This window comes from Triturus cristatus, chromosome 4_2 (genome assembly GCF_964204655.1).
Source record: "Triturus cristatus chromosome 4_2, aTriCri1.1, whole genome shotgun sequence".
NCBI lineage: Eukaryota > Metazoa > Chordata > Amphibia > Caudata > Salamandridae > Triturus > Triturus cristatus.
In genome coordinates, this window is record NC_140586.1 from 807,473,473 (window position 1) to 807,490,336 (window position 16,864).

At 53.8% G+C, this 16,864-nt stretch overlaps 1 protein-coding gene across 2 annotated transcripts in view; it reads right to left on the bottom strand.

Moving 5' to 3' along the window:
- The window catches only part of TSPAN1 (tetraspanin 1), a 346,494-nt gene that overhangs the window by 14,618 nt on the left and 315,012 nt on the right, over positions 1-16,864 (bottom strand). The gene's annotated exons all lie outside the window — the stretch shown is intronic.

Here is a 16,864-nt window from a genome sequence, read left to right on the forward strand (position 1 = left end):
TTGTGCACAGCTTTTCCTTTAGAATGTCCAACATAGCCCACGAAGAGCTGATCGTCCAAACGAAAGTCATTCGTTCTGTCCAAGTAAAAGCTCACAGCTCTTTTTGGGTCCAGACGATGAAGCCCTTCTTCCTCCTTGGAGGGATGAGGAGGCGGATAAAAAAGCAGGGAGAGTAATAGACTTCCCCAAATGAAACGGAGTAACCACTTTAGGCAGGAAAGCAGCCCTGGTCCTGAGAACCATCCTTTCAGCATGCAATGTTAAAAACGGGGGTTTAGAACTAAGAGCTTGAAGGTCACTCACCCTCCTTGCCGAGGTTATGGCTACAAGAAAGACCGTCTTAAAGGACAACAGCCTCAAAGGACAACTATGAAGAGGCTCAAACTGAGACCCCATCAGAAAAGTTAAGACACGATTAAGGTCCCAATGTGGCATTACAAAAGGAGTAGGTGGAAACCTGTTTGTAAGGCCCTTGATAAACCTTAGTACAATAAACAATGACGGTTGATCAGGAAGACATAGAAAAGCCGATAAGGCCGATAGATAGCCCTTGACCGTGGCCACAGCACAGCCCTGCTGAGCCAGGGAAAGAGCAAACTGAAGCACATCAGAAAGATGGGCTTTTAAAGGGTCAATGGATCTCTCTCCACACCATTTAACAAACTTAGACCACCTATATGAGTAAATGGACTTGGTGGAATGTCACCTGGCCGATAGAATAACATCCACCACATCAGGCGGGAGAGAGAAAGAACTTAGGTTGCCCCGTTCAATCTCCAGGCATGAAGGTGTAAGCTCTGGAGGTGGGGGTGTAGAACCTGCCCCTCTGACTGCAAGAGGAGGTCTGCCCTCGGAGCGGAGGGCACGAGGAGAGGTGGAGAAGATCTGTATACCACACCCTTCTTGGCCAATCCGGGGTGACCAAAATAACTTGGGCCCGGTCTTGGCGAATCTTCCTCAGAATCCGAGGAATCAAGGGTCTGGGAGGAAACGCGTAAAGGAGTTGCGAGCCCCAACTCAACTGAAACGCGTCCCCCAACGCCCCCTGCATCGGAAACTGGAGACTGCAAAATGACGGGCAGTGCGCATTCTCGCGGGTGGCGAATAGGTCCACCCGAGGCATCCCCCACATCCGAAAGACATGATGAACCACCTCCGGATGGAGCCTCCACTCGTGGTCGGCGAAGAACTGCCGACAGACTGTCCGCACGTACGTTCAGCACCCCAGCCAGATGATTTGCCATTAGACAAATCTGATGGTCCTGAGCCCAGGACCATAGACTCAGAGCCTCTCTGCAGAGACAATGCGACCCCACTCCTCCCTACTTGTTGACATACCACATTGCGGTAGTATTTTCCGTCAGGACTTGAACAGACTGACAGCGAAGGGAAGGGAGGAAGGCCTTGAGTGCCAAATGAATCGCCCGCAATTCCAGAAGGTTGATGTGAAGCAACCTTTCCTCTGGAGACCAAAGACCTTTGATCTCCAGATCCCCCAGATGAGCACCCCACCCCAGGGTGGAGGCATCCGTTATTACTGTTGCCACCGTTGGAGGAAGATGAAAGGGCCTTCCTTGAGACAGATTGCCCTCCACGCTCCACCAAGATAGATCCGCTGCAGTTTCTCTGGAGATCCTGATCGACTCCCTGAGATCTCTGTTGTGCTGATACCACTGCCTGCGGAGGCACCACTGGAGCGCCCTCATGTGCCTGCGTGCATGGTTGACCAACAGAATGCAGGAAGCGGACAGACCGAGCAGACGAAGGACCTTCAGAACTGGAACAACCGCTCCATTGTGGAATAAAGGAATCATTTCCTGTATGTCGAGAATTCTTTGAGGAGGAGGAAATGCTCGACACACAGTAGTGTCCAGTACCGCCCCTATGAACAGGTTGCGTTGAGAGGGCACCAGGTGAGATTTGGGGACATTGATCAAAAAACCCAAGTCGAATAACAGCTGAGATGTTACCTGCAGATGATGTTGCACCATCTCTGGGGACTCTGCCTTCAGAAGCAAATCGTCCAGGTAGGGGAAAACCCGAATCCCCGACCTCCTGAGATGGGCAGCCACCACCGCCATCACCTTCGGGAAGACTCGAGGTGTGGTAGTAAGACCAAACGGGAGGACCGCAAACTGGTAGTGTTGCGACCTAACCGTAAAACAGAGATACTTCCTGTGCGACTTCAGGATAGGGACATGGAAGTACGCGTCCTGCAAGTCGATCGACACCATCCAGTCTCCTTGCTGCAACGCTTGAGGAACCTGCGCAAGGGTCAGCATCTTGAATTTCTCCTGCTTCACGTAAAAATTCAAGACTCTGAGGTCCAGGATCGGACGCAATCTGCCGTCCTTCTTGGGAATCAGGAAATACCGGGAGTAGCATCCCTGACCCCTTTCCTGCTCTGGAACCACCTCTATCGCACCCTTTTGAAGCAAAGCTAGAACCTCCTTCTGCAAAAGAAGCAGATGGTCTTCTGAGCAGTAACCCTGACAAGGAGGGTAAGGGGGAGGAAACTTCCGAAAGGGAAGGGCGTACCCAGTCTCCACGAGGTTTAAAACCCAAAGGTCGGTTGTAACAGATTTCCAACCTCGCAGAAAGTGGGACACCCGACCCCCCACAGGTTTCACATGATCTAGGATGGGGGATCTAGGGCTGCTTCTCTGAAGCTTCATTGGGAGCAGAGGAGGCCGAAGATGAAGATGAGTTGCGGCCAGAACCTCTCCGTCCCCTTTGCCTTCCTCTATACGACCTATAGAGGAGATTCTGCTGCTGTTGTTGCTGCTGCTGTTGAGGTTGCCGGAAGGAACGAAATGAGGATCTCCCAAAGCCTCTGAATTTTCTAAGACCAAATCCCTTAGCAGGAGTCTGTAATCCTAAAGATTTAGCCGTTACCCTGCTCTCTTTAAACCTTTGCAAGGCGGAATCAGCCTTTTCGCCAAACAGTTTTTCTCCGTCAAAAGGCAAATCTACCAAAGTGGCTTAAACATCAGTAGAGAAGCCAGAAGAACGAAGCCACGCTTGCCTCCTAGTGGCTATCGACGATCCCATTATCCTTGCCACAGAATCAGCCGTGTCATGTCCCAACTGAATTACCTGCCTTTCAGCAGCCTGAGTGTCAGTGACCACCTCCATAAAAGAAGCTTTATCTCCTTCTGGCAGCTTAGGGGCTAATGATTTCATAGAGTCCATAAGAGCATGAACGTAGCGCCCTAGTAAGCAGGTGGCATTAGTGGATTTAAGCACCATGCTCCCTAAAGAAAATGTCTTTTTAGCTGCCTGATCAGCCTTCTTAGACTCCCTATCCGCAGGAGTCTGAGGGAAGGCTCCTGAAGCATGCTTCGAGCATGAAGCCTGCACCACCAGGCTTTCTGGAGAAGGGTGGGAAGATGGAAAACTTGGATCCCCAGGAGCCACCCTATATCTCCTTGCCACCTGTCTGGAGACTGCCGGCGAAGAGAGTGCCTTGCGCCAGACGTCCATAACAGGCTCCAAGATAGCCTCATTAAAAGGCAACAAGGGTTCAATAGTTGAAGCTGGCGAATGTAGAACCTCAGTGAGAAGGTTTGGTTTATATTCAGCAGAGGGTAACTGCAAGTCCAGCAACTCTGTGGCCTTCTTAATAACTATATGATAGGGAGCTAGTTCTTGCGGTGGCGAAGATCTAGAAGAAGAATGCTCCCACTCCGGAGTTGTATCAAGACCACTACCATCTTGAATGCCTTCAAAGTCGTCCGAAGATGTATCCACCTCACCTTCTTCCACATCCTCCCTATAACGTTCCTCTTCTAAGACTCTCCGGGCCTCTCTCCTTGAACGGAACCGGCACCGGACATGGAGCCGAGGGAGTCGGCAACGGCGTTGAGGAGGGCTCCGAAGAAGGCCGATCCAAACGAAGCCCCAGACGGCGCCGGAAACTGCCACGAAGAAGCCAGCGGCAAAAAGGGCATAAATGGGGCCTGAGCATAATGCTGCGGCACTCCCAAGGTGTATGCCATAGGACCCACGGGACCAGATGGTGCGCCGGATGGGAAGGCAGCCCGTTGAAAAATCCCATACATCGCATTAGGAAAATGCGTCGAATCCGCACCTGGAGTCGGGAACTGCGGAGATTGATCCGGCCGAGGAGTACCTGGCACCGGAGCCGAAAAGTCCTCAACAGGACCCACAGGATCAGCCGGCTCTGGAGAAAGCTCTTTTTCTTGCTCTTGCTCGACATCAGAAGCAGAAGACTCCACTGACGCCGGAGACTGCGCCGCTGACTGCGCCGGAGACTGTGCCATCCTTACTTCGACGTCGAGGCAACGGCGACCTCGAAGGAGTAGTTTCTTACCTGTAACTCCAGTTCTGTAGTAGGGGTATCTCTGTTATAGTCATAATCTATGAATAGTCCCGCCCATGTGAGGGGACCCCGGAGCAATCAAAAATATCTCTTAAGCTGTCCTGCATTTGCAAACCTGCAAAGACACTTAAGAGACAGACAACAATAATACAGCCTAATAACAACACGGCTGCACTGGCCAGCACTTCCTCTGAAGTGAACACAAAAGCCAAAATAAAGTTTAAATGTCATTTTTATTCACATCTGACATGTTCCTTTATTGTATCACACTCCCTTCACCAAAATCCCTTTAAACAATAGAGAGGAAGGGGTGGACAGACAAGCCCTATAGGCTGTCATTATGTGTCTGCTAAAGGGATACCGTGCCTTTAAGAAACTCTCCAGAGACCCCCGGTATCCCAGGATGCACAGCCCAAGCAAGTTACTTTCAGTTCTTTTTGAAGGTGTATAACAACAGGCCTGATACTGTCAGAATTACTCCACCGGGGAGGAGGGAGGGTCGCTTATGACTATAACAGAGATACCCCTACTACAGAACTGGAGTTACAGGTAAGAAACTACTCCTTCTGTAGTAGGGGATCTCTGTGTATAGTCATAATCTATGAATAGAATGGCAAGCCCATCCCAACCAACAAACAGCGGTGGAGTAAGAACCAAACACCAACAAATCACTGTGCAAACAAATTCCTCAGCGAAGCCTGTCCAACCTGCGCATCTGCCCTAGCATCAGAGTCCAGGCAGTAATGCTTTGTAAACGTATGGACCGACCTCCAGGTGGCAGCCTTACAAATTTCAGCAATTGGAACATTCCTAAGCAAAGCTGTAGTAGCTGCTTTGCCCCTAGTCGAATGCGCTGTAGGCTTACCCCCTAACGTCTTATTAGCTTTCTGGTAACAAAGCTGAATACAGGACACAATCCATCTAGAGATGGACTGTTTTGAGGTAGCTAGACCAGTTCTTACTGAACCATAACTTTCCAAATAGTTGATCCGACCTGCGGATGTCTTTTGTCTTATCTAGATAGAATTTCAACACCCTACGCACATCTAGTGAATGCAGAGACCTCTCCGCCGGAGAAGAGGGATGCTGAAAAAATGTAGGCAAAGTTATCATTTGATTTACATGGAAATCAGATATCACTTTAGGTAAAAATTTAGGATGAGTACGCATCACTACTTTAGACGCATGGAATACAGTATACGGCTCTTGACAACACAGAGCCTGAATCTCACTTACCCTCCTGGCCGATGTAATGGCCACAAGGAAGGCAGCCTTCCAGGACAAATGCTGCAAAGAAGCCTTATGAATAGGCTCAAAAAGGCTCCCTCATCAATCTGGACAACACCACGTTCAATTCCCATGGTGGAGAAGGTCGTCTAACAGGGGGAAACGCCTTACGCAAACCCTCCAAAAAATCTTTAATCACAGGGATTTGAAAAAATGAGGTTTGGGAAGGGCCCTTTCTATACGCAGTCAAAGCTGCGAGATGAACTTTAATAGACTGAAAATTAAGCCCAGATTGAGCCAACTGCAGCAGATAAGGCAAAATAACATCTTCTTTACAGGATGTAGGGTCAATGTCCTTCGCCTTGCACCATAAACAGAATCTCTTCCACTTATAGGCGTAAGAAGTCCTCGTAGACGGTCTCTTCGCCTCCTTCAAGATCTCCATACAGTCCTGAGGCAGGTTCAAGTGTCCATACTGCACTAGCTCAGGAGCCATGCTGCCAAACTCAAGGACGAGAGATTGGGGTGAACCATCTGTCCTCCGAACTTCGTGAGAAGGTCCGGCTGACATGGCAGGCGCCGGTGTGGCAGAACAGACCGGTGAAGAAGGTCGGTGAACCACCATTGCCTCGGCCACTCCGGAGCAATCAGGATCATTCTGGCTCTGGATTGCGACAGCTTGATCAGCACCGCCGGAATCAGGGGAATGGGTGGAAAGGCGTAGAGAAAGCTGTTGGACGATCCATAGGGCATTCCCCAGTGTCCCTGGTTGGTAGTACCTGGACGCGAAGTCGCGGCATTTGCTGTTTTCTGCCGTAGCGAACAGATCGATATCCGGAGTGCCCCACTCTGCGAAGACGTCTGAGCACGTCGTCGTTTAGCACCCACTCGTGATTTTCTTGAACGAGCCTGCTGAGTGCATCGGCTTGGGCATTCTGCACTCCCGGCAAATGGGTTGCCGTGATCGTCAGGTTCCTGGCCACCAGCCAATTCCAGATCGTCTGTGCCTCCCGAGACAGCGTGCGTGACCGGGAGCCCCCCTGCTTGTTGAGGTAGTACATGGTGGTAGTATTGTCCGTCTGAACAAGCAGGGAGTTCGTCGTGAAGGAGGGATGGAACGCCTTCAGGGCCAAGTGTACTGCTCTGAGTTCCAAAAAGTTGATGTGGTAAGTCATCTCCGTCTGCGACCATATCCCCTGAATCTGAAGAGGGCCCGAATGCGCTCCCCAGCCCTGGAGAGACGCATCGGTCACTATGGTCTGGACCGGAATATCCTTGTGGAAAGGAGTCCCCTTGCAAACATTCTCTGAGGAGCACCACCATTTCAGAGATTGGAGAGCGTGTTGGGACAGATGAATCTTGTCCTCCCAACGCCCCCGCCTCTGGTCCCATTGATCCTCCAGACATTCCTGCAGAGGCCTCATATGCAGACGTGCATTGGGGGTGAGAAAGATGCAGGAAGCCATCGACCCCAGTAAGGAAGACACCGTCCTCACTGTAGGAGAGTGGGCTGAGAGGAGGTGCAGGGCCTTCCCACGGATCGATAAGCGTCTCTCCTCTGAAGGACACACGCTTGCGTTCAAGGTATCGACTGAGGCCCCCAAGTACTGGAGACACTGCACAGGAACCGGCACTGACTTTGACATGTTGATGTGCAGCCCCAGACGATGAAGCAAGGCAGCTGTCCTGTTGAAGTGACACTGGGCTTCCTGGTACGTGGAAGCTTTGATCAGCCAATCGTCCAGGTATGGATACACAAACACTTTGGTCTTCCGCAAGTGTGCTGCCACCACTGCCATGCACTTGGAGAACGTCCGTGGGGCAGACTTCAGACCAAACGGGAGTACTGTATACTGGTAATGGTTGTTGCCTACCAGAAACCTCAGGAACTTGCGATGCTTTGGTGCGATCGGCACATGAAAGTAAGCGTCCTGCAGATCTATGGCGCACAGCCAATCTCCTCGATGCAACTGAGGGTAAATCTGATGCAGGGACAACATACGGAACTTTTCTCTGCGGATCCACTTGTTTGCTTGACGCAGATCTAGAATAGGCCTGAACTCGTTTTTGTCCTTTTTTCTGACGAGAAAGAACCGGGAGTAAAGGCCTGTTCCTCTTTGCCTCAAAGGAACAGCTTCTATCGCCTTCTTCCTTAAAAGGACGTCCGCCTCCCCCTGGAGCTCCCGCACCATGAAGGGAGAGCGCACTGGTGGAATCTGTGGAGGCGGGCTGGTGAAATGAAGACTGTATCCATTGCAAACAATATTCAGCACCCACTTGTCCTGAGTTATTGTCCTCCACTCTGCCAGGTAGTGTTGAATACTTCCCCCCACCGGAGCGGGTAACGGATGAGGGGGAAGTGATCCTTCAGGGCTTCGACCCGGCCGGGCCTTTGTTCCCCGACGAGGAATGATGTTGCCCTCTGCCCCTCTGGCGCTTTTGAAAGGACTGCCTGGGGAACTGTTGTTGCTGTTGCTGGTGCTGTTGTTGGTGACCAGACTGACGCCCTTGACCTCGTTGTTTCGAATAGCGCCTGCCATAGGAGCGGAACGACCTCTTCTGCTCCTTGGGTCTTTCTAACCCCACGGCTTTCAGGGTTTCCGCTTCGGCCTTCATGCAGGCCATCTCGTCATCCGCATGAGACCCGAACAGCGTCGTGTCGGAGAAAGGCAAATTGGCAATCTTCTGCTGCGCCTCAGGCTTCAGAGAGGTGAGCCTCAGCCAGGAATGCCTCCTCATGTGTACCCCGTGACAGTACCCATGGGCCACCAGCAACAACATCCCCCGCCGCACTGATGATCTGGTTGGAGACCATCATGCCCTCGTTCAGAACCTCCTGAAAGTCCTCCCTTTTATCCCTAGGTAGGGAGGCAGCAAACTGTTGCAAGGAGTCCCCGAGTGACCGGTCATATCGACCCAACAGAGCGGAGGCGCTAGCAGCCTTCATTGTGGTGGCCGACGTGGAGCACACTCTCCTCCCCAAAGAGTCCATCTTGCGACTCTCCTTATCCGGAGGAGCCGTGGAAGAGGGCGTCGTGGAGTGCTGTTTACGAGCCGCAACCACAATGACAGAGTCCGGGGGAGGGTCCACCCTGAGGAACGCCGGGTCAGAATCAGGGGCCCTATACTTTTTCTGCAACCTTGAGGGAGCCGACTTCACCACGGCTGGCGTCAAGAAGACCTCCATGGCTGGCTCCTCCAACCCAGGGACCAAAGGAAGGAGGGGGCGTGACAGATGAGCCTTGTGCAATGTCTCAAAGATCACCGAGGTAGTGGGAACCGGGACTGCTACCGAGATCCCCAATTTCGCTGCTCCTCTAATTAACACGTCCTGGAACGTGGCAACATCATCCACCGGTGAGATTCGGGTAGGCGGTGTCTCCGACAGCGAGGGAGAGAAACGTCCAGTGCCAGAAGAGCCCGTTCTCGTGCCTCTGGAACGAGATCTATATCTCCGCCGTCCGTGTCTGGTGCGAGTGGACGATCTGCGCCTACTCCGTGACCTCCGTCGAGAGCGAGACCTCTGTCTTCGTGGAGCATTAGGAGTCGCCGGTCGCCGAGGAGACGGCGGGAGCTGCGGCATCGGCGGCGTAGGTCTCTTAGGAGGAGGAGGCGGAGGAGGAGGAGGAGGAGGAGGAGGAGGCGGTGGTGGTGTAGGAGGACGCTGAGGCAGCGGCTTAGAGAGAGGCTGCGGAGCTCCATCACTCCGTGCAGGAGAACCCGGGCCAGCACTGTCCGGACTCTCGTCCACCCTTCTCCTCTTGGCGGGCCTGTCCCATGGCGAAAACCACGAGGGGGAGCGCCGTCTTCTCCTAGATCCACGACTGGAGATCGTGATCACCGAAGACGTGTTACCAGTTGTCCTTGACGTCGAACTGAACGTCGACCTCGTACGGTGTCTCTTCGCCGATCGCCGTCCCCCCCTCGACGAACGGCCTCTCGACGTCGACCAGTGTCTCCATGACGTCGACCGTCTTCGCCTTCGCCTCGACGTCGATCTCCTTCGCCTCGACGTCGATCTGTGCCTCGACGGCGATCTGTGCTTCGACGGCGATCTGTGCCTCGACGGCCGTCGCCGATGTCTCGGCGTCGATGTCGTCAGCGTCGAGCCAAGAGTCGATGGCTGGCCAGGGGGCTCGGTACGACGTCGATGGTGTGTCGACGTCGACTGCGGAATCTTCGACGGCGACCCGGTCCCGGGTCCCGCCGGCCCCTCTCTCGACGTTGAACGCCGAGAATGCCGAGATCCAGAGCCCTGGATCGACGGCGAACATACCGTAGCTTTATCCCTCGCCGTCGACGCCTTAGACGTCGAACGCGACCTACCAGCCGTTAGGCGCCGTTTCTGCCCCTTTTTCTGCCCGGAGGTCCCTCCAGTGGCTGAAGCATGGGCAGAGGAAGGGGGGGGGGAGATTCTCCGTGCCCCGAAGCCCCACCTGTCCTCCGCTCCTCTTGTCCCTGGAGGCGAATCTTCTCCCTGTCCCTCAGGGTCCTCCTGGAGAAGGTCTTGCAGATGGCACACGCAGCAGGGACATGAGAGGATGACAAGCAGAGGATGCAGACATCATGTGGGTCCGTCTTGGCCTTCTTCCTCCCACATTCAGGGCACTTATCAAATAAAGCCATGTTAAAAATGGCCAAACTGCCCCAAATTGCAGGATGCAGTAGAGGAAGGCACTAGACGTCGAGTGAGTAAAGTATTTCTCCAAAAATATCAAATTTTAACCAACTATCACCCAAAAGGGTAGAGCTCAAGCTCCAGGGTCCTGCAAGCAGGAGCCGGAAAAAAGAACTGAAAGTAACTTGCTTGGGCTGTGCATCCTGGGATACCGGGGGTCTCTGGAGAGTTTCTTAAAGGCACGGTATCCCTTTAGCAGACACATAATGACAGCCTATAGGGCTTGTCTGTCCACCCCTTCCTCTCTATTGTTTAAAGGGATTTTGGTGAAGGGAGTGTGATACAATAAAGGAACATGTCAGATGTGAATAAAATGACATTTAAACTTTATTTTGGCTTTTGTGTTCACTTCAGAGGAAGTGCTGGCCAGTGCAGCCGTGTTGTTATTAGGCTGTATTATTGTTGTCTGTCTCTTAAGTGTCTTTGCAGGTTTGCAAATGCAGGACAGCTTAAGAGATATTTTTGATTGCTCCGGGGTCCCCGCACATGGGCGGGACTATTCATAGATTATGACTATACACAGAGATCCCCTACTACAGAAGCATTGCTCTTCGAAGACCGGCGCCGAGAGCTATGCTTTCTTTTCTTGTGGTGTTTCTTCAACTTCGAAGAGTGCGAAGTCGACGACTCCGGCCTCGATCTCTCCTTCTTCCTACCCCTCTTTTCCTTCTTCGCCTTGGCCATGAAGAGCTTCGCCTCTCTTTCCTTCAAGGCCTTGGGGTTCATTCTTCTGCAGCTGGATTAGTCCTCCACGTCGTGGTCAGAAGAAAGGCACCACAAACAATCTTCATGGGGGTCAGTCATTGACATGTGGCCCCCACATTCCCTGCAAGGTTTGAAACCTGACTTCCTAGTCGAAGACATGGTGAATTTACAACAGTAACCCACTACAAGACTACAAAGTAGCAGGAGAGTGCTGGAAAACCGTTACGCGTTGACGGCGCGGAAAAAAGGGAACTGACGTCATCACGCCGACGTGGCTCTCTTATGCCTCCGGTGACGTCATACGGAGTCACGAGCGGAGCCGAAGCATTATGACGTCCATGTCGGCGTAGAGAGCTGGGGAAAAAAGTTCAGTGGAATGCTGGTGCAGGGGATATTCACAAGGTGAGGAATCCACTGGCAGATGTATCCATCAGAAACTACTCACTTTACACTTCCATCCCTGCCGGACACTCCTCACCTTACACTTCCATCCCTGCCTGACACTCCTCACCTTACACTTCCATCCCTGCCCGACATGCCTCACCTTACACTTCTATCCCTGCCTGACACTCCACACCCTCAGCTTCCTTCCCTGCCTAACACTCCTCACCTTACACTTCCATCCCTGCCGGACACTCACCTTACACCTCTATCCCTGCCTGACACTCCTCACCTTACACTTCCACGTCTGCGGCCCCGCCCCCCTCAGTGCCCATTTGCTGCCCCTGCCTCCCTCCTCCCAGCTGCTCCTCCCTCCCACATCCCCCATATATGGCGGCCACTGCGCGCTGAGGAGAGAGACCCTTGAACTTGCTGGTAGGTCGCTCCCCCACCACACAGCCCCCCTGTGTGCCCAGATGCTGCAGCTGCTGTAGAAGTTGAGGCCCTCCTCCACCCGCAGGCTACCACCTGCGCCTCATCCCTGGTGGCTAGTGGTAGGCCTTAGGTTTGTATCTGTCGCTGTCTGTCCTCCCTGTACTGCCTACATTCTTATCTGTGCCCGTTTTGCTTGCCTTCTGTTTCCCCCTCGCTGCCCCTGATTGTGCCCGTTTTTGCCTCATGTTTCCCCATCGCTGCCCCGGATTTGTGCCCTGATTGTGCCGTTTTGCCTTCTGTTCCCCATCGCTGCACCGGATTGTGCCAGTTTTTGCCTTCTGTTTCCCCATCGCTGCCCCTGATTTGTGCCCGGATTGTGCCGTTTTGCCTTCTGTTTCCCCATCGCTGCCCCTGATTGTGCCGTTTTGCCTTCTGTTTCCCCCTCGCTGCCCCTGATTGTGCCCGGTTGCCTTCGGGTGCCCTCACCGTTCCCGTTCCCGTTCCCACTGCTGCGTCCCCGACCCCCACACTGCCCATTCGCTGCCCCTGCCTTCCAGCTGCTACTCCCTCCCACATCTCCATATATGGCGGCCGCTGGCGCGCCGAAGGCGTGCCTAAGGCAAGCCCGTCTGCGCCTGGACCGCGCCCAGCGCCAGAACCCCTGGTCCCCTCACCCGCTGCCGCTACGATGCCAGCACACTCCACGCTCTCAACCCCGGATGGACCCACACCTGCTTCAAGGTCGCCCCGAAACGCACACACGATCCCTTCACCTGCCGGAACTGCAGCTACACCAGCCTCAGAGCCGCCGAACAACCCGCCAAGAAAGACTTCAACCACCTCTGATGCATCCTACTGAACACCTGCTCCACACGCAAACACGCAGTCGTGCTCTGGGACCTGCTCGACACATCATCCCCGGACGTCGCCTTCCTGACAGAGACCTGGATGAACGACTCCTCCACACCGGACATCGCCATAGCCATCCCAGACGGCTACAAGATCACCCGCAGAGACAGCACCAATGGAGTCGGAATCGCCATCGTCCACAAGAAAAGCATCAGGGTCTCGACCAGCACCAACGACACCCTCAGCACCGCCGAACACATGAATTTCCAGATCCACACAGACCCCAACTCCACCCTCAGAGGCACCCTCATCTACAGACCCCCCGGACCCCAACCCCAGTTCAGCGACTCCATCGCCGACTTCATCAGCACACATGCCCTGACCTCCACCGACTACAATCCACCTCGGAGACCTGAACTTTCACCTGGAGAACAACAACGACAGCAACTCGACAACCCCGATTGATAACCTCACCAACCTCCGACTGAGGCAACTCATCACAACGCATACCCACTCCGCTGGCCACACGCTTGACCCCATCTTCTCCGCAAGCCCCCACGTCGCCTTCAGCCACACCACCGAACTTCTCTGGACCGACCACTGCTGCATCCACTTCTCCTTCCAGAAACCCACCACACACCACCGCACCCAACAGATCCCTCGTCGCTGCTGGAGAAAAATCACCGAAGACCAACTACTTGCAAACCTCGCTCCCAGCCCACCCACCGATCGCTCCAACGCCGACGAAGCTGCCCACAGCCTCAGACGTTGGATCGACGACTGCGCCAACACCCTCGCCCTGCTGAAGAAACCCCCCCCACAGAGACACCAGCAAGAGGGCCAGCTGGTTCACCCCAGAACTCCTAGCCTCCAAGCGAGCCTGCCGGAAACTAGAGAAGAAATGGCACAGCGAACCAACTCCGGACAGCCACGCAGCCCACAAGGACGCCACCAGCATCCACCATCACCTCATCAGGACTGCCAAGAGGACCTCCTTCAAAGACCGCCTCGACAACAACGCACACAATAGCAAGGAGCTCTTCAACATCGTAAAGGAACTCTCCAACCCCAGCTCCAACACCAACGACATCCCGCCGTCGCAAGCCCTGTGCGACTCCCTCGCCACTTTCTTCCACCGGAAGATAGCAGACATCCACAACAGCTTCAACACCCAGATAGCCCCAACCGACAGCAACACAACAGACTCTCCGCACACCATCGACCATGACCCACTGCTAGCCTGGACCAGCGTGAGCATAGATGACACCATCAAGACCAAGAGCACAATCCACTCCGGCTCCCCGTCAGACCCATTCCCGCACCACATCTTCAACAAAGCCAGCAGCTCCATCGCACCCCACCTGCGCAACGTCATCAACCTCTCCCTCGAGACCACGACCTTCCCAGAGAGCTGGAAACACGCCGAGATCAACGCCCTACTCCAAAAACCCAGGGCAGACCCTAGAGACCTCAAGAACTTCTGGCCCATCTCGCTGCTCCCGTTCCTGGCCAAGGTCATCGAGAAGATCGTCAACAGACAGCTAACCCGATACCTCGAAGAAAACAGAATCCTGGACTATTCCTAGTTAGGGTTCCGCAGCAACCACAGCACCGAGACCGCCCTTATCGCCGCCACCAACATCAGGATACTGCTGGACAACGGTGAGACCGCAGCCCTCATCCTCCTGGACCTCTCCGCTGCCTTCGACACCGTCTGCCACAGCACACTACGCACATGCCTCCATGCTGTAGGGATCCAAGACAAAGCCCTGGAATGGACCACCTCCTCCCTCTCCGGCAGAACCCAGAGCATCCGCCTCCCCCCATTCCGATCCGAAGCCTCCGAGATCATCTGCGGCGTACCTCAGGGTTCCTCCCTCAGCACGACCCTGTTCAACATTTACATGGCCCCGTTCGCACACGTCGCCCGACAGCATGACCTCAACATAATCTCCTACGCCGACGACACTCATCTGATCCTCTCCCTCACCAAGGACCCCATCACCGCCAAAGCCAACCTCCACGAAGGAATGAAGGCTGTCGCCGATTGGATGATGACCAGCCGACTGAAGCTGAACAAGGACAAAACGGAGGCTCTTATCCTCGGCTCCAACCCTTCAGCCTGGGACGACTCCTGGTGGCCGACTGCACTGGGAGGAGCCCCGACACCCACGGACCACGCACGCAACCTGGGAATCATCCTCGACTCAACGCTCTCCATGACCAAGCAAGTCAATGCCGTCTCCTCCTCCTGCTTCAACACCCTCCGCATGCTCCGCAAGATCTACAGGTGGATCCCGACAGATACAAGAAGAACAGTCACCCAGGCCCTCGTCAGCAGCAGACTTGACTACGGAAACGCCCTCTACGCGGGAGCCCCGACCAAGCTCATCAAACGACTGCAACGTACCTAAAACGCCTCGGCACGACTGATCCTCGACGTACCACGCCACGGCCACATCACCCCCACCTGAGAAACCTGCACTGGCTGCCCGTCAACAAGAGGATATCCTTCAAGCTCCTCATCCACGCACACAAGGCACTCCACAAGACCGGCCCAGCCTACCTCACAAACGGCTTTCCTTCTACATCCCCAACCGCCAGCTCCGCTCCGCCGACCTCGCACTCGCCACCGTCCCACGCATCCGAAGAACAACCACCGGCAGGAGGTCCTTCTCCCACCTCACCGCCAAGATCTGGAACACCCTCCCACTGAGCCTATGACAGACCCAAGACCTGCTGACCTTCAGGAGGCTACTCAAGACCTGGCTGTTCGATCAGTAGCACCCCCCCCAGCACCTTGAGACCCTCCCGGGTATGTAGTGCGCTCTACAAATGTTTGATTGATTGATGGCACCTCAAACACTGCCACGCCCCCAAGACACCACATCCTCTCCGGCTTCGACACTCTCCTCTCCCTCTTTCAGGTAGTTCCTGTACCCCAGCCGTCACTATCTGCTGAACGGTGAAGCCTACCCTCTCTGTCCCTACCTTTAACCATCTCTGTCATTTCGATGGATTATGCAACCCCCCACCCCCGTTCCTTCACCCGCTCCACTACCCAGGCATACCTATCCCTGCCCCTGACTTCCTATCACTCTCTCCACTCCCTTTACCTTCCTCCCTTCTCCATCCCTCTGTCACCCCGTCACTCTACCTCATTTCTTCACCATATTACCCTTTTCATTTCCACACATCAACTCTTTCTTGCCTTCCATGTCTTCATATAACCACTCTCTATTAGCGCAACAATCTCTCCCTCTTTCCTCCATTGCTCCTTCCTCTTCTACCCGTCCCATCTTTTTCTGTTCATCCCGTGCTGTTCTCTCTAGCCCTCCTCCCAACCAACCCTTCCTACTCTCCTCCATCCCTAGCCTGCTTATGCCTGCCGCCCTCACCCGTATCTCCCCCCACAATTTCTCACAGCCATACCATGCCTCTGCATTACCTCTATACCCTTCGTCCCTTACCATTGAGGGAACCGTGGATGGGCCGCGGGCTCGAGGCGCAATCTTAGATTCTGTCAAGAACTGGAACATAGCACCGGTGACACGAGATTAAGACAGAATCTCAGACAGAACCAATAACAGGACCAGCGATAAGCTCGAGGCCAGGGACTGTCAGGACAGAACCCAAACAAGCATTGGCATAGCCAATAGGTCTCGCTTTTGGGACCTTATAAGTTTTTAGCCATGCAGCACATTATCCTGGGTGCTGTGCCAACCTAACAAAAGACAAATGTAGTTAAAATATAAATCAACCGCGGACATTTTATTACTTTACCACACATTTAGCATGCATTCCGCATGGTTAATAAGGGAAGCTTTAGTACATAATTCCAATACATCATGAAGCCACATAAACCACGCTTAGCTCATTGCAACTGCAACAAGCATTGGCATAGCCAATAGGTCTCGCCTTTGGGACCTTATAAGTGTTTAGTTATCCAGCACAATATCCTTGGTGCAACAACATCAAGTGTTGCATGGCTAAACACTTATAAGGTCCCAAAGGCGAGGCCTATTGGCCATGTCAATGCTTGTTCCAATAGGAGCCTGGGTTCTCGTTCGAGACACAGGCTCCCATTGAAGTCGACGTGAGTCCGACTGAACCGAGTCCCTAAGCATCCGGACACATTGTAATCGGTCGGTAGGACTCCCTAAATACGAATCGTTCCGAAAGCATTCCTAACCAGATTAGTGAGAACGATTTCCTAACAACATCGTAATTGGCCCCCAAATGTATGT